General features: G+C 36.4%; 1 pseudogene; it reads right to left on the minus strand.

Moving 5' to 3' along the window:
• Positions 1-12,837: 12,837 nt before the first annotated feature.
• On the minus strand, positions 12,838-13,713 carry LOC137765802 (14-3-3 protein theta pseudogene; annotated as a pseudogene).
• Positions 13,714-24,536: the final 10,823 nt, after the last annotated feature.

The raw sequence follows: 24,536 nt of genomic DNA on the forward strand, positions 1-24,536 counted from the left end.
TCAGATCTACAACAAGACTTATACCCCAGCACTGTCCAGACAGTGAGGCACAAGGCCTATCCTAGGAGGAGAACAGTGTATATACCAAGCAAGTTACAATCTTTCACAAATTTAAATTTTTGGATCTGTGTAGTACTTGGTCCTACATGTGTTAGACCACACACAAAATTTAAGATTCACTAGGTTCTAATCAATGGCATGGACCCTTTCACATTCGTTTCAGAATTTGTTGTGTAGGCTTGAGCACCTGTGCATGACAATAATATTCTACTAGGCTGGCTAATCTAAGTCTTCTCTCAACAAAGAGCTATAGTTAATGAAATTGAAAGGCAAAAAACTTCCTTGTTACACTCTAAAGGAAAGTCTTAATTCTTAAGGAAATAGACTTGTTGGAATGAATCTATTAAGTGGAATCTTCTCAGCAATTGCCTAGCCACATCCTCCTGGGATATCTGGGAGGACATTCCCTCAACAGGACATTAAGAAATGCTTTCACGAGGGAGGCATGAGCATTCTTGACCTCTCTGGTGTTTATACTCTTTAGGCCACAGATGCCAGTGTGACATGCTACAATGAAAATTGGCTCTGTGACCTCAGTGGTAAGAATGGGATTCTAGAGTGGTAGAAAATGTGAGCACCATTACACAGAAGCTATAGGGAGAAAATGGCTACAATAGTGTTTTGATCCATGGGAATCTATTGCTAATTACTCATAGCCTCAGATATGAAATAAATTGATTCCTAGAAGTCTACTTAAATGCTTCTTGACATATATAGGATGATAAATTCTAGACTTGCTGAGAAAAATCTGACCCAAATTGCCATTTGGAGATTCACAGCTTAGTTATTACACCAAAGTCAGTTCAAGTCAGACCTTTCCCCATGAAAAATTTTGAGGCTGTTCAGTTTGAAAAGTAAACCTGCATCAGGTTCCTCAAATGGACCCATTACCATTTTCCACAATGATTTTAGAAAGGGAAATATCCATAATTCAGAATTTTTCAGTTACTGGCTCTGAACTCATGCTTATCCTCAGAGACCCAAAATACTGTCATATTTTACTAGTCAGAGTAAATCTTGAGTTGTCCTAGCAGCAGTTTCAGAACATGTAGTAAAAATAGAATATATTTAATTAACAGGAAGAATTCTCATATTTTTCCCTAGTATATGGAATAAAGGCTATTTTTGTAGGAAGAACCAAAGAGAACCCTGTATCTCTTCTCTTCCTTAAAATAGCAAACCAAACTACCATCCCTAGGGGAATTACAGATATTAGTGCTACCATCAAGGACTTGAGATACGCAAGGGTTGTCATTCCTAGCACAGCACCAATGAACTAGCCTGTCTGGTCAGTGCAAATACTTGATGGGTCACGGAGAATAACAGTAGACCATCAAAAACTTAATCAAGTACTGATGCCCATTGCAGCTACGGTTCTAGATCAGATATCTCTATAGGCACAACTCAACAAAGATTTTAGCACTTGCTATGTAGTAAATAATTAATTTTCAAATAAAGTTAGTATGCAAAATCATAAATGGTTTGCATTTTCATGCCAGAGAAAAATAGGTAACGTTACTGTCTTGCTACAGGGCTTTGTCAACTCTTTAGCTTCCTTTCATAATATATAGAGAGTTTTTAGTTCACTAATTAGCTAGCACTCTAGATAACTTATTAAGACAAATTTGTGCCAGAAGGTATGGGATAAACTACAAATGTTCATGAATCTGCCTTGTTGGTGTACTTTCCAGAAGTCTAGTAGCTTGGATCTGTCAGAATACTCTTTCTAAAGTAAAAGGTATGACCAGCTTCAAAAGAATAAGCACATGGACTTCCCTGGTGGCGCAGTGGTTAAGAAGCCGCCTGCCAGTGCAGGGGACATGGGTTTGAGCCGTGGTCCAGGAAGATCTCACATGCTGTGGAGCAACTAAGCCTGTGCACCACAACTACTGAGCCTGCACTCTAGAGTCCGTGAGCAACAGCTACTGAGCCCGCATGCCACAACTGCTGAAGCCCACACGCCTAGAGCCCGTGCTCCGCGATAAGAGAAGCCACCGCAATGAGAAGGTCGCGCACCACAGCGAAGAGTAGCCCCCGCTCGCCGCAACTAGAGAGAGCCTGCGCGCAGCAACGAAGACCCAACACAGCCAAAAATAAATAAATAAACAAACAAATAGATTTATTTTTTTAAAAAAAGAATAAGCACAATGTTTCATGGGTGTGTAGGGATTTTAGAGGCAAAATATCCTGTATTTGCGTGAGCTGCTTGTACCCAGACACCAGGCACCTAATGTGCCTGTTTTCAGTGTGATCTGGAGAGAGAAATTTCACTTTATCAGATTTAGGTTGTAATATAATTGTGCTTCTACTAGGCATAATGACTCAGTAGTTCAAATGGTTCTGGAATTGTCTTTGGCATACAGATGCTGTATGATGTTTCTGGTAACCCCAGAAAGAAAATCCGAAAAATCCCTAGGGTAAGACCATGTCCTCCTCTTTTGGCAAATGTTCTACATTAGAAAAGTAGCTCCAGTCTTGTAGCTGGACCCTTGTACAGACTAAATGACTGAACATGAGATACCTAATGATCACATGAACCAAAGTGCCCATTATGACAATAATCCAACAAACCTTAGCACTGGAGGTCAACAGGCAGCATTCCCTTATAAAGTAAATGTAAGATATACAAAGCAAAGCTCTATGAGGCCCTGAAGACATGCGTGAACTGCACAAGCACATAACTAAGATCCATGGCACCTGTTCCTACTGTTTCACTTCCTCTCTCTCTCAACCCACATTTGTGGTCTCATGGAAAGTTCCCTATGACAAGTTAATAAAAGAGGAAAAGGTGTGGGCCTTATTCACGGATGGATCTACAGTAAACTAGAACCAGATGGAAGTATACGACTAGTGCTCTACAATCCCCCTCAGGAATGGGCCTCAAAAGCAGTGGAAAGGCAAACCTTCCTGTATGGAAGTGGCTCTCCACATTATGGGAAAGGAGAATAACCTCGCATGGATCTGCTGGAACGGAATCTAGAAAAAAGTCAAAAAGTTAATGAAAAAGTGGTCTAGTAAAAGATAAATGAGAAAGATTACTGGAATCATGAAAAGATTAATAATTTAAAAGGAATTAGTGTGTAAGAAAAGAGACTCATTCTCCTATTCTTAAATAAAACAAAAAGCAAATGTTTCTAAAAATATAGAGAAAATGAGCACCATGAAAAAAATGAAATAATTTCTTTTAAAAAATCTGCTGTCAATTATAGTCACTCTGTGACTCAGCTAAATTTCCCATTATAATTGTTTTCAGTTTCCTTGATTTGAAGGGAGCAATTGCCAACACTTGCTTAAATTTAGATCAGTGCAACAATATACTGAACTGCATTCTTGATCATATAGGAGCACAGTGATCAATAATTACTTCTGCCCTTTTTAGAAATGCTAGAAACCTGTCTTAAATGTTAAGTTACTGAATAGGCCATGGATCATTATCATACAGAAGCAGGAATTCATGGTCTGAATAAGCCCACCTTAACATTCTGAGTCTTGCTACTTAATGGATCCAGGTAAATGATTACTTAGGGCCAGTTGCAGGGTCATACCAAGGCTCTTGAGCTCAGGATCATTTCAAGGGCCTACAATTAGGACAGCCCAATTATCTGGTGACTTAAATGACCCAAGTTTTACCAAAGCCTATGCCAACTTCAGTCCATCTTAGCATTTATCTCCTATAATTAATAAATGTATAATTAAGTAGCTTAGATTCTTTCTCTGATTATTAAAAGACTCAAAGACCTCTCTGTCAGAGGTCACAACAACATTGATCAAAAGTCTGTATTCATTTATTATGATTAGAAAACATATTATTTAACCAACTAAAAGTAAAAAAATACTAATATTATCAAGACCATTAAAGAGGAATATGTCTGTCCATACACAAATTAAAAAAAAAAAATTTTCCTTTTTACTTAGGAATCCAACAGAGAAGTCCTCTCTTTGTTTCATAAAAAAGCACAAGTTGAGCATAGGGGGAAGCTGTCATTGTGCCTTTTTAAATTCACTTTCAACATACTCTTAAATAAAGAACAAAAAGAATATTCTTACTCTCTGCTACATGGAAGTTAGAATTCCTTCATACATTTATAAAAATTATTTGGCTTGAATGTGCATATAGTATAGGACATGCAATTGTTTGAGGCAGGAATACCCATTAGAGAGGCTATACAAAGTCTGTTCCTGCCTTTGAACCTCCTAGAACCTAGTAAAGACTGATTGGATGCCTGCTCTGAGGTAAATCTCCAGCCCCACAGACAGTTAAACTCATAACTCCCTCAAGTACATGCATTCACAGGTACACAGGCAGCACTTAACTCTCAATTATTATGTCCAGGCTCTGTTCTCCCTCAGATGAGAACAGCCAAAGTATTCTCTAGTCCAAGAGTCCAACACAAATCGCTAGGACTTGTAAATAAAGCAGTAGATAATCTTTACCTGCAATGTTAGATATCATTTGTATGTGATTTCCCTGGCCCTTTCACCTACACGGGAGCACACTTTGGAACTCTGACTGTTATCCAGCATTGTACTTCTAGAAAATCGTAACTACCACTCAAAATAAATAAATTTAAAATAATAAGTGGGAAAATGAATGAGAACTTGTAAAAGTGTTTAATAAATTTTGCAGCTAAAAAATGGTATTGAATTTGATTGGTCTAACTCTGTGATTAGAATTTGAATGAAAGTATATTCTTGGGAACATCTCAGATTTCAAGGTCATCTAATCAGATCCCTAACAGTTCTTCACTGACTAGCATCAGGTCCTACAAATTTCCCTAAGAAAATATTTTTATTTAACACATTTTTATCACCAAAAACTGGACCTAGGGCTTCCCTGGTGGCGCAGTGGTTAAGAATCACCTGCCAATGCAGGGGACACGGATTCGAGCCCTGGTCCAGGAAGATCCCACATGCCGTGGAGCAACTAAGCCCGTGCACCACAACTACTGAGCCTGTGCTCTACAGTCTGCAAGCCACAACTACTGAGCCCGTGTGCCACAACTACTGAAGCCCACGTGCCTAGAGCTGTGCTCTGCAACAAGAGAAGCCATTGCAATGAGAAGCCCATGCACCGCAGCGAAGAGTAGCCGCCGTTTGCTGCAACTAGAGAAAGCCCGCGCACAGCAACAAAGACCCAACACAGCCAAAAATAAATAAATAAATTTATTAAAAAAAAAAAAACTGGACCTAAAGGCTTTAATAAGTGGTTTAGTTTTAGAATGTGGTTCTTCTGAAAGTCATCAAACTGATACATGCATCAGAAATTTACATCTGGGACCTCCCTGGTGGTCCAGTGGTTAAGACTCCGTGCTCCCACTGCAGGGGGCATGGGTTCAATCCCTGGTCAGGGAACTAAGATCCCACATACTGTGCAGCCAAAAAAAATTTTTAAATTGTATCAGATTATTCATAACAGTGTAAGTAATATCCTTAGGCCATTTAATGTAGAACACGAAGTTCACAGTGGTGGGTACATGGTGAAAACAAGACCTCAGATCATTTTGTTTCCAGGGACTAGAATAAAATGCTATAAGGATTTAAATCCTAAGATTTTATTTGGTTGGTCAGATGCAGAGAATAAACTGAAAATACAATAGAACTATTGAAATTATTAACTTGGAATTCTTATGTATTTTTTTCTGCACCCGTAAAGTATGTCCTCCCTGAATAATAAAGTATTCTTGGGCATCCCTGGTGGCGCAGTGGTTGAGAATCTGCCTGCCAATGCAGGGGACACGGGTTCGAGCCCTGGTCTGGGAAGATCCCACATGCCGCGGAGCAACTAGGCCCGTGAGCCACAACTACTGAGCCTGCGCGTCTGGAGCCTGTGCTCCGCAACAAGAGAGGCCATGATAGTGAGAGGCCCGTGCACCGCAATGAAGAGTGGGCCCCACTTGCTGCAACTACAGAAAGCCCTCGCACAGAAATGAAGACCCAACACAGCCATAAATAAATAAATAAATAAATAAATAAATAAATAAAATTTTTTTTAAAAAGTATTCTTTATATTTTAAATTGCATAGACAACTTGCATATGGATAAAAGGTAGTAAATGGCTACATTGTACAATGTAAAACACATTAGTGATTATTAGAAACAGTTTTTTGAAAATCTCCCAATATATTAGTATGAATCCATGTTCATAAATTCTAAAATTTGTAAAAATGGATCTAGGCCATCCTTGAAACTGTCACTCATTTTTTAGATGCTTAGTAAACAGAACCAGCTGTGATTTTGATGGCTATGAAAGTAGATATAATACCTTTTCTTCTTTCTCATATAGTCTTCTGTATATCTCTATGTTCAACAAATATAAAGATATGTTCCCATCAAACTACCAATGGCATTTTTCACAGAAGTAGAACAAAAAATTTCACAATTTGTATGGAAACACAAAAGACCCCAAATAGCCAAAGCAATCTTGAGAAAGAAAAACGGAGCTGGAGGAATCAGGCTCCCTGACTTCAGACTATACTACAAAGTTACAGTAATCAAGACAGTATGGTACTGGCACAAAAACAGAAATATAGATCAATGGAACAGGATAGAAAGCCCAGAGATAAACCCACGCACATATGGTCACCTTATCTTTGATAAAGGAGGCAAGAATATATAATAGAGAAAAGACAGTCTCTTCTATAAGTGGTGCTGGGAAAACTGGACAGCTACATGTAAAGGAATGAAATTAGAACACTCCCTAACACCGTATAAAAAAATAAACTCAAAATGGATTAAAGACCTAAATGTAAGGCCAGACACTATAAAACTCCTAGAGGAAAACATAGGCAGAACACTCTATGACATAAATCACAGCAAGATCCTTTATGACCCACCTCCTAGAGTAATGGAAATAAAAAATTATATAAACAAATGGGACCTAATGAAACTTGAAAGCTTTTGCACAGCAAAGGAAACCATAAATAAGATGAAAAGACAACACTCAGAATGGGAGAAAATACTTGTAAATGAAGCAACTGACAAAGGGTTAATCTCCAAAATATACAAAGAGCTCATGCAGCTCAATATCAAAAAAACAAACAACCCAATCCAAAAATGGGCAGAAGACCTAAACAGACATTTCTCCAAAGAAGACATACAGATGGGCAACAAACACATGAAAAAGTGCTCAACATCACTAATTACTAGAGAAATGCAAATCAAAACTACAATGAGGTATCACCTCACACCAGTCAGAATGGCCATCATCACAAAATCTACAAACAATAAATGCTGGAGAGGGTGTGGAGAAAAGGGAACCCTCTCGCACTGTTGGTGGGAATGTAAATTGATACAGCCACTATGGAGAACAGTATGGAGGTTCCTTAAAAAACTAAAAATAGAACTACCATATGACCTAGCAATCCCACTACTGGGCATATACCCTGAGAAAACCATAATTCAAAAAGAGTCATGTACCACAATGTTCATTGCAGCTCTATTTACAATAGCCAGGACATGGAAGCAACCTAAGTGTCCATCAACAGATGAATGGATAAAGAAGATGTGGCACATATATACAATGGAATATTACTCAGCCATAAAAAGAAATGAAATTGAGTTATTTGTAGTGAGGTGGATGGACCTAGAGTGCCATACAGAGTGAAGTAAGTCAGAAAGAGAAAAACAAATACCATATGCTAACACATATATATGGAATCTAAAAAAAAAGAAAAAAATGGTTCCGAAGAACCTAGGGGCAGGACAGGAATAAAGATGCAGACATAGAGAATGGACTTGAGGACACGGGGAGGGGGAAGGGTAAGCTGGGACGAAGTGAGAGAGTGGCATGGACATATATACACTACCAAATGTAAAATAGATAGCTAGTGGGAAGCACCCACATAGCACAGGGAGATCAGCTCAGTGCTTTGTGACCACCTAGAGGGGTGGGATAGGGAGGGTGGGAGGGAGACACAAGAGGGAGGAGATATGGGGATATATGTATATGTGTAGCTGATTCACTTTGTTATAATGCAGAAACTAACACACCATTGTAAAGCAATTATACTCTAATAAAGGTGTTAAAAAAAAAAGATATGTTCCCAAATTATTTGTAAGATTTCACAAGGCTTCCTCCATAATGTTCTATGGTTATTATTCTTATTTAGAAGGAATGGATGTTGAGGAGAAAAGGATTCGTTCACTTAACTATAGAACATTTTTACTTCTGGAGCTTCTAAATAGAGATGATAAGAAATACACAGCAACAGTATAAAGGACCCATTTCTTAGGAAAATGTGTAGAAAATATTTTAAAGAAATTAAAATATATAAAAAGAATATACTTTTACTGTTTAATGATTCTGACCTGGTGAATTTAGGAATAAAAGGTAAACTTACCATGCCTTTGATAGAAAGAAAAAAAACAAAACCACCTCAGGTGATTGTAAATTAAAAGTTTAAAAATCACTATTATTAAGAAATGTAGGGCTTCCCTGGTGGTGCAGTGGTTGAGTCCACCTGCCAATGCCGGGGACGCAGGTTCAATTCCTAGCCCAGGAGGATCCCACATGCCATGGAGCTGCTGAGCCCATGCACCACAGCTGCTGGGCTTGCACTCTGGAGCCCTTGAGTCACAGCTACTGAGCCCACATGCTACGTCTGCTGAGGCCTGCGTGCCTGGAACCCATGCTCCACAACAAGAGAAGCCACGGCAGTGAGAGGCCTGCACACCACAACGAGGAGTGGCCCCCGCTCGCCACAAGTAGAGAAAGCCCCCGCACAGCAACAAAGACCCAACACAGCCAAAAAAAATAAAAACACATAAATAAATAAATTTATTTTAAAAAAAGAAATGTAAACATATACTTAAGGTGTCATAAGAGTAGGAATGGGAACAGAAGCAAAGGAATGTTAATAAAGTCAATACATATAAAACAAGTATATGCCTTGTATAAAGTCTCAAGATAGCAAGTTTTTGTACTTTAAAAGTCAATTGAAATGGAGATTTCCAGTCTTCCTCCCCAGAGATTCTGAGTCTTTTGTTGTCTTACCCTTGACAGGCCATAGGTGATACAATTGGCCATTTACTAGTAACGCAGTGCATAGAAGCACAAGAGATATCCTAGTGAAACCCCTGGATGGTCCCCAGACTTACTCTTTTCTGCTCCCATTGTGTGACATCAACCCGAATACTTCATGGCAATTATCATTACTTCTGATATTACAGGAGCTCCTGTGTTTGTTTGCTGGTCCACTGTCAGGAGGAGGAGCTGAAAGCAGTTTGTTCCTACTCACAACATCCAATTCAGTGAAATTCTTTGTCCTCTGGCTGACTGAGTGTTACCTCCCTGAAAACCACAATCCTCAATAGATGTTGATAGGAACTAATCCTATTTCCAACACGTAGTGTCTGGAACTGTATATTTTAGCTTTAGGGGATGCCCCAACAGAAAATAAACTGTTAGTTGATTACATAATGACCTCCTAGGGAACAGCGCCTTACCCCTACAGGGTGTTGTCCCTAAGCCAGTGCTTTGGCTAAGCCTTTAGCAGTACATTCCATCATCCTAGTAGGTCAGTTGCATGCAGAAGACCAGTGGATCCTATCATTATGCTTTTTATTTTTGTGCCTCCTTTACCATCAAATGGACCTGGGTCTAAAGCAACATCCTTTGGGATAACGTGTTTATAAATCAGACATTCTATAAGCACTCAGATGGTGGTGGGGGTGGACACATTGTAGATAAGAAGAACCAGCCCATATCTAGAGTAAATATTGACTGTAATTAAAAAAAAAAAACCCTGCTATCTCATCCAAGACAGAAGGGGCCCAATGTTATCACTCTGTGATCAGTAGCTAGTTGGTTTTCTCAAGGATTGATGCCATATCAATCTCTGCAGCCGACTGAATAGTCATTCAGAAAGAAGCAGTAGCTAATAAACCCTGGTAAAGGGAGAATATGCTATAGAGTCCATGCATTGCCTCTATGCCTTCCACAATGGCTACTGTATTTATGGGCCCATTGTATCATCTTGTGCTGGCATTTTAGGATTCAGATCTAAGCACTTTACCACTCTTTCAGTTAGTAGTGGGGAATGATCCATGAAGCTAAAGGTAGGAGTTGAAGTGCAAGGGTAGTAAATACCATGGGAATCTGGACTACTTATTCAAGTAATTTTCTTGTGCCTTCTGGATCTAAGCTGGTTCAATCTCAATTATAAAATTTCTATTAGTCAAAGGGTGGTTGTACTCACAGTGGAATTTATGACCCAGAGAATCTGAGAGTATCCAGGTTATTCCAGGTAGCAGTCATTAAAGCTATCACTTGCTTAGATTAATGTAATCTACCTAATCTATTTGGTTTTTACATGTACTAGAAAGATAAAATAAGCAGGGAAATTATGGGAACCACCACATCTGACTTTTTCAAGTTATAGATGGCACAGATTCTGAAATTTGTGTATTATAAGAGTTAGAAATACAATATTTTGTATGTTGTAAGAGAGAGAAATCCAACCTAATTTTCTTCTAGCTGTTTTCACATTAAATAAACTATTCTTTCTCACTGGATTTATATTTCATCTTAGACATACATAAATCATCATGTATACCAGAATCTATTTACAGACTGTCTTTACAGACCAGTTCTACTGATTTATTCCTATACTAATAATATGTAGATTTGATTGCAGTAACTTTGTAGTATGTTCTGAAATCTGATAAGTAAATCCCAACTCAATATATTTATTGGTAATAAAATTTTTGGCTAATCTAAACCATACAGTCTTGCAGAACATCTTGAGGTTATTTTATTTGATCTATATCTCCTCAAACAGTGTTTGAATTCTAAAATATTAGTCAAAGAAAAGGTAACTCATATACATTGTCTTCTCATCTAAGAACATGACTGTATTTCCTTTTGCCGTATCTTATTTTATATCTGTCTATTAAATTTAACATCTGTTTTCCTTGAGTTCCATAGCTTTCTTGGCAAAGTTATTCTTAAAGATTCAATGGTTTGGTACTAGGGTAAATGACATTTGTCTCCAATCTCTATTATAGATCTTTATTTCCAGTATCAAAGAAAGCTATTGCTATTTGTTGTATTAATAACACTACATTACCACATTATCTTATTAGTTTTAACAGCTTTACTGAAATATAATTAAAGTAAAATAAACTGCACATATTTAAAGTGCACATTTAATAAGATTTGGCATGTGTATGTACCTGTGAAACAATCAAGATATTGACTATATTGATCACTCCCAAAAGTTTTCTTATGCCCTTTATCACACCTCTTTCCCACCTCGTTCACTCCTGTCCTCATTGTACTGCCCCATGTCCAACTATTATTCTGCTGTCACTGGAGATTAGTTTGCATCTTCCAGAATGCTATGTAAATGGAATTTAACATTATGTACTGATTTTAGCCTGATTTCGTTCACTAAGGATAGCTATTTTCAGAATCACTCTTTTTGTAACAGGTATCAGTAATTCATTTCTTCTGATTGAAGAAGAGTGTTCCGTTATGTTTGTTTAGTCATTAACCTGTTGATGGCTATTTGGTTTGTTCCCAGTTTTTGAATATTAGAAATAAAGTTGTTATAAACATCTGTGTATAAGTCTTGGTATGGACTATGCTTTCATTACTATGTGTGGAATGCAGAGCAAAATGCCTAGATCTCATGGTAGGTGAATGATAAACTTTTTAAGAAACTGTCTGTCAGACATTTTCCAAAATTGTTGTACAATTTTACATTCTCACCAGCAGTGTATGAGACTTCCAGTTTATTCATATCCTCATCAACACTTGGTATGGTCAGTCTTTTTAGTTTTAGACATTCTTACAGGTTTACAGTGGTATCACATTGTAATTTTAATTTGCATTTCCCTAATAAAGTTGAGCATCTTTTTTGTGCTTATTTGCTATCCATATATTTTCTTTTTTGCAAGAACTTGTTCAAATCTTTTGCCACTTTTTTTTTTTTTTTTGGTTTATAAAATGTAATTTTATTTTATGTTACTCTGCTGTTACATAGGGCATAACATTTTCACAAGGCTTTTTTGGGACTACAGTCAATGATTATTAGAGCAACACACAATAGTGGTCCAACTCTCTAGATAACAATCACTAGACAAACTGGACACCCTCTCATATGTGTACAAATCTGCATGGAAAAGTACTAAAGTTTTAGACTTGGACTTGTGTACTTTATTTCCCCTTTCTAGTGTATTAAGAAATGACATGCACTTTCATTTGCCAAAAGCAATGCTTGTATTTTGGCAGCAACATGCTACTTCTATTACATAGTAAAATGAATACCAGAACTACAAAGGCAGGAGATGTAAGTGAATTTTTATTGGTAAGGGAAGTTGTCAACTTAAACAGCAGCAAATGAAGAGTGAATGAGGAAACTCCCTGTTGTCACAGATACACAAGACCTCCATCATATATGATACAGGAGGCATTTTAATTTGTGACCCCCAGCCTCAAAATGTCAAATATTTTTCCATACAATCTAATACTTCTGGATTCCTACCAAAAAGGAATATATTAAGAGGATGGAAAAGTTGCTTACTGAAAGAAAATCCCCGAAGAACAGTAAGGGAGGGAATGTAGAAATCAGGAAGTTATGTAGAACACTCTTTAAATTGTAATTAACTACATTTTCATATCTTCACAGTAATACAAAATACAGTCACATGCAGAACTGGTTCAGGTTACTGAAATACCAGATAGATTTTTAGTTCTCTACATAAGTGTTTGGAAGTTACTTGTGTTTATATAAAATGAAGCTATTAATACTTTTCTACAGCAGTAACTGCACACTAGGAAGGCCAAGACAAACGCAAATCAAGGAATGGAGTTTTCCCAAAGCTGCAGTGTGAAAAGACTATAAACAGTTGATTCCATACACATGAATGGGTTTCTTTGCTATAGGAAATCCAAATGGAATAAGGAATGGAGATGAGTAAAAAGGTTTCTTGAGGGGAAGAAGGATGACACCCTGTATGCACTTAGTTCTCTGCCCCTTCTGCCACATCACATTCTTCTCCTGCACTGTCTGATGTCCATTATGTTAGGTTGTCTCTAAGCAACTGCGTGATGAGGGTGCTGTCTTTGTATGAGTCTTCATTCAGTGTATCAAGTTCTGCAATGGCCTCATCAAAAGCCATTTTAGCCAGTGTGCAGGCAAGTTCTGGGTTATTAAGGATCTCATAGTAAAATACAGAAAAGTTAAGAGCCAGCCCCAGGCGTATTGGGTGTGTGGGTTGCATCTCTTTCTTGCTTATATCAATAGCCTCTTGGTAAGCTCCTTGGGAATTATCTATCATTTGTTTCTGATCATCACCACAAGCAACTTCAGCAAGGTACCGGAAGCAATCTCCCTTCATCTTCAGATAGAAGACCTTACTCTCTGGATTAGTTGCATTGGCTATTAAATATACTTATCCAACAATTCCAGGACCGTGGTGCAGATGGACCTCAGTTCGGACTCCACTTTCTCCCGATAGTCCTTAATCAGCTGCAACTTCTTGTCGGAGGTGTTGGTCTTCTGCTCAGTGCTCGAGATGACCCTCCAGGCGGACCTGCGGCCCCCACCACGTTCTTGTAGGCCACCGAGAGCAGGTTGCATCCTCGTTGGACAGCTCCGCGCCCTGCTCCGTCAAGGCTTTCATGCAGGTGGCCATGTCGTCGTAGCGTTTGGCCTGCTCGGCCAGCTTGGACTTCTGGATCAGCTCCGTCTTTTCCGTGGGGCTGGGGACAGGACAGCGAGGGCGAGCACCAACCCGGATGGCGAGGAGAGTCTCTTTTGCCACTTTTAAATTGGATTTTTGTCATCTTATTATTCAGATTTGAGTTCCTAATATATTCTGGCAATCATTCCTTTATCAGATATGTGATTGGCAAATATTTTCTCCCAGTCGTTGGCTTGTATTTTCATTCTTTTAACAGTCTTCCAAAGAACAGAAATTTTTAATTTTGATGAAGTTTAACTTATTAATTTTTTTTTATGGATCATGCTATTGATGTTGCAACACAGAGTCACAAAGGTTTTTCCCTTATGTTGTCATCTAGAAGATTTACAGTTTTAGGTTTTCAATCTAGGTTGATGATCCATTTTGAGTTAAATTGTGTGAGATGGTTGAAATTCATTGTTTTGCATATGTGTTTTCAGTTGTTGCAACACCATTCCTTGCAAAGGCTATCCTTTCTCAACAGAATTACCTTTGCAACTTTGTAAAAATTTAATTGTCAATATATGAGTGAGTCTATTCCTCAGCTCTATTCTTTTCCACTGACCTATACATCTATTTTCATGCCAATACCAATCAAAACATTACTGTAGCTTTATAAATCTTATAATATCTTAAAATCAGGTAGTATTAGTTGTCAAACTTTACCCTTTTTCAAAGTTGTTGGCCATTCTAGGTCCTTTGCATCTTCATATAAATTTTAGAATCAGTTTATCAATTTCTACCCAAAAAGAAAATAGTCTGCTTGGATTTTATTGGGATTTAGTTGAATCTATAGATAAATTTGGGGAGAATTGACATTTTAACCCTATTGCGTCTTCTGACCCACGAACATAGTTTATCTCTCTAGATCTTTTTTAATGTTTCTCAGCAGGGTTTTGCAGTTTTCGTTAGATTTATCCCCAGTGGTTTCACATTTCCTGATGCTGATGTACATGGAATTCTTAAATTCCAATTTGTGAGTGTTAAAAATATATAAGATTTCAAAAGTTTTTTATACATTGATACTGTATACTGAACCAAAGATTAAAGGAATATTCTAAATGCTTCTAGTAGGGAGGTAAAGGGGAGGTGATAAAAATCTGACTGTTCTCAGACTTCTTACTTGAAACTCCTGAAGCCAAACTATAATGCCTTTGAAGTTTGAGGGATAAATTATTTCCAATTTAAAATTCTATTCCAAGTCAAGCTATCAAGAAAGTTTGGAAATAAAATTAAAATTTTTTTCCCACAGAAGAATAACTAATACAGATTTGCTCAGCATTATCTTAATTTTGTACTTACTGTACCAGCATAATTATAATAGCTCTCATTCACTTTTCAATTTTTCCTCATAAATATCAACAATTCTGAAAGTCTGCCTTATATGCTCCATAAGGAAGATCCTAAGGTTATGTTCCTGCCCAGCAATGACATAAACCATTAAAGAAGACTCAGAATTCAAGAAACAGAAGATAATGTAGGAAAGTAATAAAGAGAAATTATAATGTGACTGATTAGAAAAGGAATTACCAAAGAAAGGATTTTCATTCCTGGAAATAGTCAAACAGTCATAATAACTATCTACCTTGGGTTTTGTAGAGAAATCTATGGAAGGGCTAGATTAGGTGAACTGTGGTCTCCAAAGTTAAAAAAAATCTTCTATTGTAAAATAACAGTTCTTTGATTATGATTCATAAATGTCTGCTTCTTTTATTGATGCTAATGTCAATGCTAACAACTTACGTTTAAAGTTAGCATATATTTTTCCCATTATTCTGAAGCAATATTTAAGAACTTCAATAAGATTGAGTAAAACTTTTTAAAAGTTATGAAATAGTGAATATAGACTAGCTTGTTTCATAAAGTCCTAGGGAAACAGATATGAAAGAGATATCAAAGCTTGTCTGCCCTTAGTAATGATAATGGAATTACATTTGTGTTCTCTTGACCTACTTCTCTGATGACTGATAAAGCCTGTTGATAAGAACACAAGATTACATATAATTATCTGTAGAGTAATAACTGTCTATATGGATATTAAAACTATAACTTTGACGCTGGGTGTTACACTCATTCAAAAGAGTTTAGCAAACTTTACGTAAAAATTTTAATCTCCATGAATAGAAAGCTTGTCAGAAGTTATTAAAAAAAAAAATTGAAATTGAAATTCCCATTAAAAAAAAAAGATATCAGTTAGACTGAATCATCAACATTGTCTAAAGACTGATGGAAATGTTCAGTTTAAAAAAAAAAAAAGGTGAGATAGGATTCTCATGAAAAAGGAATCTTATCCTTGCTTAGTTCAAATGCATTCATTCAAAAATCACTTATTAAGCACCAAGGATATTCCAAACACATGGTGACCATGATGATCCGGGGGAAAAGCTACCCTAAACTTCAAACAGGAAAATGTCAAAGAAAGTAAGTGAAAGATATAAATGGTCATGTAGTTTCAGACTCTAAAATGGGAAAGTTCAGAGTTTGGAAATCACTTGAAATTGAATTTCCACCTATGAAATTACAAGAACACTTATCAAGGAGAGGATCTGAAGATTCCTAGTGGCTCCATAAAGATCATTTGGATGGTTTTAAGTTTTAAATTTATATGTAGAAAAGGGGTGCAGAGGCATATAACCAAGCACAAATATGAAAGAAACATGAGCCTGTGAGAACAGTGCCAGAAAACTGAGAATGAATTGAGGTTTGTGAATAAACTGCATAAGGAAAATAAAACATTTTTAAGTTACATTTATATCCAGAGCAAGAACAAAGAGAATTTACCTGTAATATGTCTGGCAAGATTTTATAAATTGAACAAGTGACACAAAATGGGATTTGGAAAATTCTATTTTACTTCCATATTCTCTGACCAGAAGAATAATTTTTAGCCTAGAGAAGGCTGAAAAATATGGGTAAAAGCAATTGAACCTCAGGATATGTAAAGAGATGATAAGATAGCATTTAGCTTCTCTAAATGATTTCAAGTCTCCAGGCCTAAAAAGATTACATACTAGAGTATGGTAAAAACTTACAGATGAGATAGTGAACTGCAGGAACAGAAATTTCTTATCTTTCAGCCACCAGGGAAAATGGGAGATGTGACCAGGAATCCAGTTATAAACGTTTAGTCTTGACTTTCAAAATGAAAGGAAGAGATAGTGTCTTGGAAGAATTTATTACTATAATTTGTGTGTTTTCGCACTACTCTAAGCCAGTAGCTAGTCCATTAATACATCCATGTCTCTGGGATGGTTGCAGATGGAAAGCAGACAGAGCTTATGATCAGTGGCTCCTTCAGTCTTTTGTGAAAACCTACGTTCCTTAAAGAGAGGATGTTGGGTTGCAGAGGCCATTAATGCTCACCTAATATTCAAAATAATCTCTACAATTCCTAGCCTCCCTGGCATTTGATTTGGGACCATGTGACTAGTTCAGGCTAATGAATTAAGAGTAGAAGCAAAATATTTTATTTCCAGACCAAAGCAGTTAAAAGTCAAATTCTTCCTCTCACTCTCTCTCTTTCCCTGCCACAAGTTGAGATGGTGGCAGCATAAGATGGAAGAAGTCTGGTTCCTTGAGTGACTACAGAAAGGACAACCTATGACAACTCACATCAGACCTTACGTGGATAAAATATAGCCTTTCGTTGTGTTAAGCTACTCATATTTCATGGTATCTAAAGGTAGCTAGCATTAATTTCCTTACTCTCTGAGTATAGTTACTCATTTAATTAAAAAGTTTAGAGATAGATAAAGTCTTAGACATTGCCAGACTAGAATTTTCATTTCATTTATAAGATGTTTTGTCAACTATGTGTTTCGGCTTCATCCTTAGGCTGGCATCCCTCATGTTAGCAAAGTAGCTATAAGCAGTTTCAGGCCTCATATCTGCACATCTTCTCATCCAGAGCAAGAGAAAGAGACTTCTTTTTCCTCAACCTAACATTCTATCCAATCAAAGAATATCTATTCTCTGATTGAGCTATCCATGAACCAAGAACTGTGACATAGTTAAATTACGCCAACTAGCTTCAACAAATCAGGGCTAAAGCCTAAAGAAGATGATGAATCAAGCCCTCCCAACCTCATAGCTGGTACAAGTCAAGGGGAAGTTGGAATGGATCTTGCAGAGAAACAGCAATGAAATATACTAAAGAGGTCTTGAATATCCTTAGATCATTTTACTTTATCTTATTGAAAATGTTCATAATGATTTAATAGCTTATTTAGTGGATTCATAAAGCTTATAAAGAAAGTCATTATGTTCGACAATACAATAAAGTTTCAAAATAATGAATAATGGTTCAAGTCTAACAACATAAATATTTCTTAAATAGAAATTAAAAAACTAATATGTAAGATATCAGTAAGAAGCTGGACTTAGATTTTTAAAAATTATACAAATACAGGTCCAGTAGGTAAAGATTAGTAGTACCTCCTGTAAAAGATTAGGGGTTTATAGTTTAACAGGAAACACAATCAGTCAGCAATGTGATGAGACCATCCAATAAGGCCAATGTTAAATTGCACAAACGGACATAGAAAATCTCCAATGATACAGTGAAAAGTCTCATGATATTCTATATAAATGAGACCACCCTTAGAATCTATGTAAAATTCTGGAATCACAATTTAAGAGGAATATTGAAAAATCAGGAACGTCTGAAGAAGAATGAACAAATTAATGAACTTGAAGCTGTATTAGTTTTGGAGCAGTTGAAGGAAATGTGGAGGATGCTTAGCCATGAAAAGAGGGGCTTAAGAAGAATTTGTTAACTGTCTTCAGACTTCTGAAATGCTGTATATTCATGCACATACAACTTGTTTGGAGGGAATCACTAGGACAAAAGAACTGAAACACAAAAAAACAGATTTCAACACTATACAGAGAAGGCTTTTATAACAGTTATAGATACGCATGAATGAAAGAGGATGCCTCAGGGCAGAAAGCTCTCTCATCACCAGGGTGAGAGTTCAAGAAGAAGTAAGACTAGCTTGTCAGATGTGATATGGAGAAGATACAAGCCTGCAGTGATACTTGAACAAGATAATTTTTATAATCCCTTTAATGTCAGTGTTTCTGGGATAATATGAAATAAGCTAGATTTCACTACTATGTAGAAGTAGTCTATTTTAAAGCTTAATTCCCTAAAGATGCTGCAATTCCACCATATAGCTTCAGAGAAACAGAAAGAAAATGTCAACTTGAAACAATCTCTACTTTTCTAGCTCATGAGAGATTTCATAAATTTTACGATTTCTAAGGACACAGAGAACATGTCATATTTCCATTAAGAAACAATTTCATGTAAGTTAATATCGACCCATGAAATGTCACTCTCTAATCGTTAACTGCAATGACAACAATGGCTAAAATAGACTGCTTTTAAAGAACTCTATCCATATCATTGGTTTAAGAATAGAGTGTCTCCAAAGGCATTCACTCAGGGAATAACAACTCAGAGAGATAAAACCAAGCCAAGAGAACAGTGGATAATTTCTATTAGCAGTGCATTCACCTTGAGAAATCACCAGCCTCTCTTTGACTTTTCTAACTATGACCAATTAATTTGCAATGGATTTTCTACAGCTCTTCTCCTTTACCCTAAAATAAATAAATAAATAAATAATATCAATTTGTGGCATTGTATTTCCTTTTGTCTGGGATGAAGCCACCAAACACTAAAGATTAGAGTCTTACATGAATTTAGATAGCAGGACTAAATGAAAATGAAGCTCTTATTAATGGAAAATAATCTCATTGGAATAAACAGACAAAAACTAATTTATAATACAGATTCCCTACACCAAGCAGTATCTACTGAAAGCCCTTTATCTAGAGTATCGACAAACTACTCACACCTTTTAAAGAGATCTTAAAAATACACCAAAGGTATTCTGGAGAAAGTTTAGGTCTACAAATGTGAAAGAATTTCCCATAAAACTACATAATCTGCCTACAACCAAGTTGTTTCAAAGTTACATTGTTTTCATAAAGTTAAAACTGCCTCTTCCTGTGCTTCTGTGTGATGCCTAAGAGGCATTACCCTTTGGAAGCTTTCTAACGGCCTATGTGAAATAAACTGGTAGACTCCGTCACTCTAAACAACCTTACTAATATTTGAAGGAAACTTTAAAGACTTTGCATTTTACAAAAAGTGAATTATTTAAGGTCATTTATTACACGTTCTCTCTGCTTTCAGCAGGGCTGATCTAAGAAGCAAAGAGAAGAAAAACTGCCCCCTTAAACTCACATGGGCTATTTTGCAGGGAATAGTTCCTTTTTCAAGAACAATTTACTAGAAATTTTTATTATCCCTTTTATGAAATTAGGGGAAATATTTAAGAGCTACGCCTTGAAAAGCACAAATAAGTGGTAAATTTGGCTTTCAAAGCATTGACATATATTTGGAATTAAACTACTAAATACATTAGATTACTTCCCAAATTGATAAAAATGAATGCTGATTCTATTTTTTAAATCAACCCAAACTTTTGATGAATTACATTGTTAAATAGTTGTGTTTAGACATTTTTCAACTAGTATTTTTACAAAAAGCAGAAAAAAAACTCATACATTTTACAACTTAGTAACATGGACATTTCTAAATTTCATGTTCATTTAGCTAATATCTAACAGGATTTTTAAAATTTGTAATATTATTCATCAATGTAACAAGAAAAAACCTTTCTATTTATAGTACTCAAGGCCCAGTTCTAGAACATCTGAGTTTTAGTCCCTTATCATTAATTTGAGTCTGGGGTAGATGGGTGAGGAACTTAGTGTCTCAGGGCCAATTCAGCTGTGTAAAGGAAGGAAGTGGGCTCATGCTAGGTAGGACCTATCCAAACCTGGGGGCTCTTGCCCTGGCTAATGAGAAAAATACTACCTGAATCAAGCATATTGTTTCTATATAGGAATTAAGAAATTTTCCCAAAGAAGCCACAACTTAGATTTTTGTGTAAAATTTCTCAATTTTGCAATGTTAGAATTGACATCAAGATTTTCAAAACACTATGCAGAACAATGCTATGAGAACTAAGCAAAACACACATGCAGATGAGGGAAACTTCACTTCAGTCTACAAGAGAATGTTTCACGCCTATGGTCTAGAGAATGCACAGGTCATCAAGAAAAGGGACACATAATTCTTATTTTCAGACTCCCGCTTCACATTCTTCCCTCTTTTCACATGCTTATTCTCCAAATACTACCTCTTTTTCCTTCCTTCCCAAGCCACCCCAGCATGTCCTTCTTCCTTGAGGAGAAACAACTAAAACTTCAGGAACATAGAAAGAAGTATATTAGAAAACCAAATCTGAGCTATTTAAATAGGCACTAGAGTCCACTGTGATTCATTTTCTAAGAGTAACTCATAGCTCTCTCCAGGTGTTCCTACCTGGGCTTAGAATTAACCTTAATTGTGTGGCACACTCTTCAATTGTAAAACACAAAACACTAGAAAAACTTTCAGTATGAATAAAATCATTTAGTAGAACTTGACTTTCGTATTGATGTATGAATCTTCTATACTCCATACTTATAATTAAAAATGATAATAGAGAGATATTAGGTATTAGAAGTTGTAAGTTTGGCAAGACCAAAAAGATTGATCCAGTCTAGTAAGGATGTGTTCACCTTGGTTTCCAACTCAGTGTGCAAACAAACATCATAAAACATAGGAAAACAAGGAACAACTTCCCAATACCTCTCTAATTACTTAGGAAGACATACCTGAAGGTTTAGTGGTGAAAGAAACCCCCAAAAGAGTAAGAACTGATAGTAAAAGGTCAAGGCCCCAAGCTTGTTGTCTTTTCTTCATTTAGCCAGAAAAGGCCTCGATTATAATGCTTGCTAAGCCAGTTACTTTCTTCCCTGTCTAATATAAGAGTTACAGTATAGGAATTACAGTCCTAATTTTAATATATCACATATGGAGACAGAAGAGTTGCATAAAGGAGAATTAACATTATTTTTTAAGGTTGAAAATTAAAGAAATACACAGCAGGGACTAAAGGAGTTTAGAAAAAGAAAGAATTTTATTAGAGTGAACAAAGAAAACCTTGTATATGAGAGAAAACTCAAACTAGAACGTGAGGGAAAGTACTCTTGTTACACAACTAAAAGAGCACAATTCATTGCAGATTCAGAAAATTAATGAATTCACTGTTTGGTTGAGAGAACTATTTTATAGGGTTGGAGGGATTTGTGAAGGGACACAATAAATGTTGAGGCTGACGTGATAGACCAGGATCAGTATATGAGTTGTAAATGCCAAATTTCAGGCTAAGAAGTTCAAACTTTTTTAGGCATTAGGTTTGGCCACCAGTACTTTCTGTGAGGAACTGGAAACAGCTACAACTAAATTTGAATTTTCAGAAAATACATGGTGAGTCACTTTAGAGACAGAATTTGAAACTTCTTTCCAACCTGGTTTGGCAAAAGCACAAATCAATCGACCATTAATGCAGACTTAAGGTCCATCGGCTCAGGCTAGCCCACCCAAAAGACCATACTGAATTACCATTGCTCATTGGTGCATCTGTGCCTTTTGAATTGTTCTTTTAAAAAATTGTGTATTTTCAACTGCAAATTGCTCTAAGGCAGCATAAAAGATACCTTTTATAAGAAAAATAATTTTGTATATTTACATACACAATCCACTCAGCATTTTTAAAATGTTATTGAAATATAGTCCATGTACAGTATTATATTAGTTTCAGGTTATTACATAGAGATTTAACATTTGCCTACATTATGAAATGATCACCACAATAAGTCTAGAAACCAACTATCCCTATAAAAATTTATTACAATATTATTGACCACATTCTTTATGCTGTGTATTATACCCCCATGGCTTATTTATTTTATAACTGGAAATTTGTACCTCTTAATCCCCTTCACCTATCTTGCCACTCCATCCCTCTCCCCTCTAGCAATCACAACAATCTCAGTATCTATGAGTCTGTTTTCATTTCCGTTTGTTTGTTTATTTGTTTTGTTAGATTCCACATGTAAGTGAGATCATACGGTATTTGCCATTCTCTGACATTTCACTTAGCATAACACTCTCTAGATCCATTCATATTGTTGCAAGTGACAAAATTTCATTTTTTTATGGCTGAATAATATCTATATCTATATATCACAACTTCTTTATCCATTCATCTATCAATGAACACTTAGGTTGCTTCCATATACTGACTATTGTAAATAAGGCTACAATAAACATTGGTGTGCATATATCTTTTCTGATTAGTGTTTTTGTTTTCTTATGGTGAATACCCAGAAGAGAAATTGCTGGATCACATGGCAGTTCTATTTTTAATTTTTTGAGGACTCTCCATACTGTTTTCCACAGTGGCTGCACCAATTTACATTCCCACCAACAGTGCACAAGGATTCCCTTTTCTCCACATCCTTGACAACGCTTGTTATTTGATATCTTTTTGATTCTGACATGTGTGAGGCGGTATCTCATTGTGCTTTTAATTTGCATTTCCCTGATGATTAGTGATGTTGAGGACTTTTTCATGTGCCTGTTGGTCACCCATATTTCTTCTTTGGAAAAATTTCTACTCAGGTCCTCTGCCCATTTTTAAATCAAGTTGTTTGGTTTTTTTTGATGTTGAGCTCTATGTGTTCTGTGTATATTTTGGATATTAACCGCTATTGGATATATTGTTTGCAAATATCTTCCTCCATTCAATAGTCTGCCTTTTCATTTTGCTGATAGTTTCCTTTGCTGTGAAAATCTTTTTACTTTGATGTTGTCCCATTTGTTTATTATTGGTTTTGTTTCCCTTGACTGAGGAGACACATCCAAAAAATGTTGCTAAGACCAATATTAAAGATGTACTGCCTATGTATTCTTCTAGGAGTTTTATGGTGTCAGCTCTTACATTTGTCTTTACTCCATTTTTTTCTTTTCTTTTTTTTAAATTGGGGTATAGTTGTTTTACAATGTTGTGTTAGTTTCTACTGTACAGAGAAGTGAAGTACAGTTCCCTGTGCTACACAGCAGCTTCTCATTAGCTATCTATTTTATATATATTAGTTAGTGTACATATGTCAATCCCCGTTCCCAATTCATCCTACCCCCCTTCCCCCCTTGGTGTCCATACATTTCTTCTCTATGTCTGTGTCTCTATTTCTGCCTTGAAAACCCATTCATCTGTACCATTTTTCTAGATTCCACATATATGCGTTAATATATGATATTTGTTTTTCTCTTTCTGACTTACTTCACTCTGTATGACAGCCTCTAGGTACATCCACATCTTTACAGATGACCCAATTTCATTCCTTTTTATGGCTGGTAATATTCCATTGTATACATGTACCACATCTTCTTTATCCATTCATCTGTCAATGGACATTTAGGTTGCATCCATGACCTGGCTATTGTAAATAGTGCTGCAATGAACATTGGGGTGCATGTGCCTTTTTGAATTATGGTTTTCTCTGGGTATATGCCCACTAGTGAGATTATTGGGACATATGGTAATTCTATTTTTAGTTTTTTAAGGAACCTCCATACTGTTCTCCATAGTGGCTGTATCAATTTACATTCCCACCAACAGTGTAGGAGGGTTCCCTTTTCCCTACGCCCTTTCCAGCATTTATTGTTTGTCAATTTTTTCATGATGGCCATTCTGACTGGTGTGAGGTGACACCTCATTGTAGTTTCGATTTGCATTTCTCTAATTATTAGTGATGTTGAGCAGCTTTTCATGTGCCTCTTGGCCATCTGTAGGCCTTCTTTGGAGAAATGTCTATTTAGGTCT

The sequence above is a fragment of the Eschrichtius robustus genome, chromosome 6 (genome assembly GCF_028021215.1).
Source record: "Eschrichtius robustus isolate mEscRob2 chromosome 6, mEscRob2.pri, whole genome shotgun sequence".
In the NCBI taxonomy this organism is placed as follows: domain Eukaryota; kingdom Metazoa; phylum Chordata; class Mammalia; order Artiodactyla; family Eschrichtiidae; genus Eschrichtius; species Eschrichtius robustus.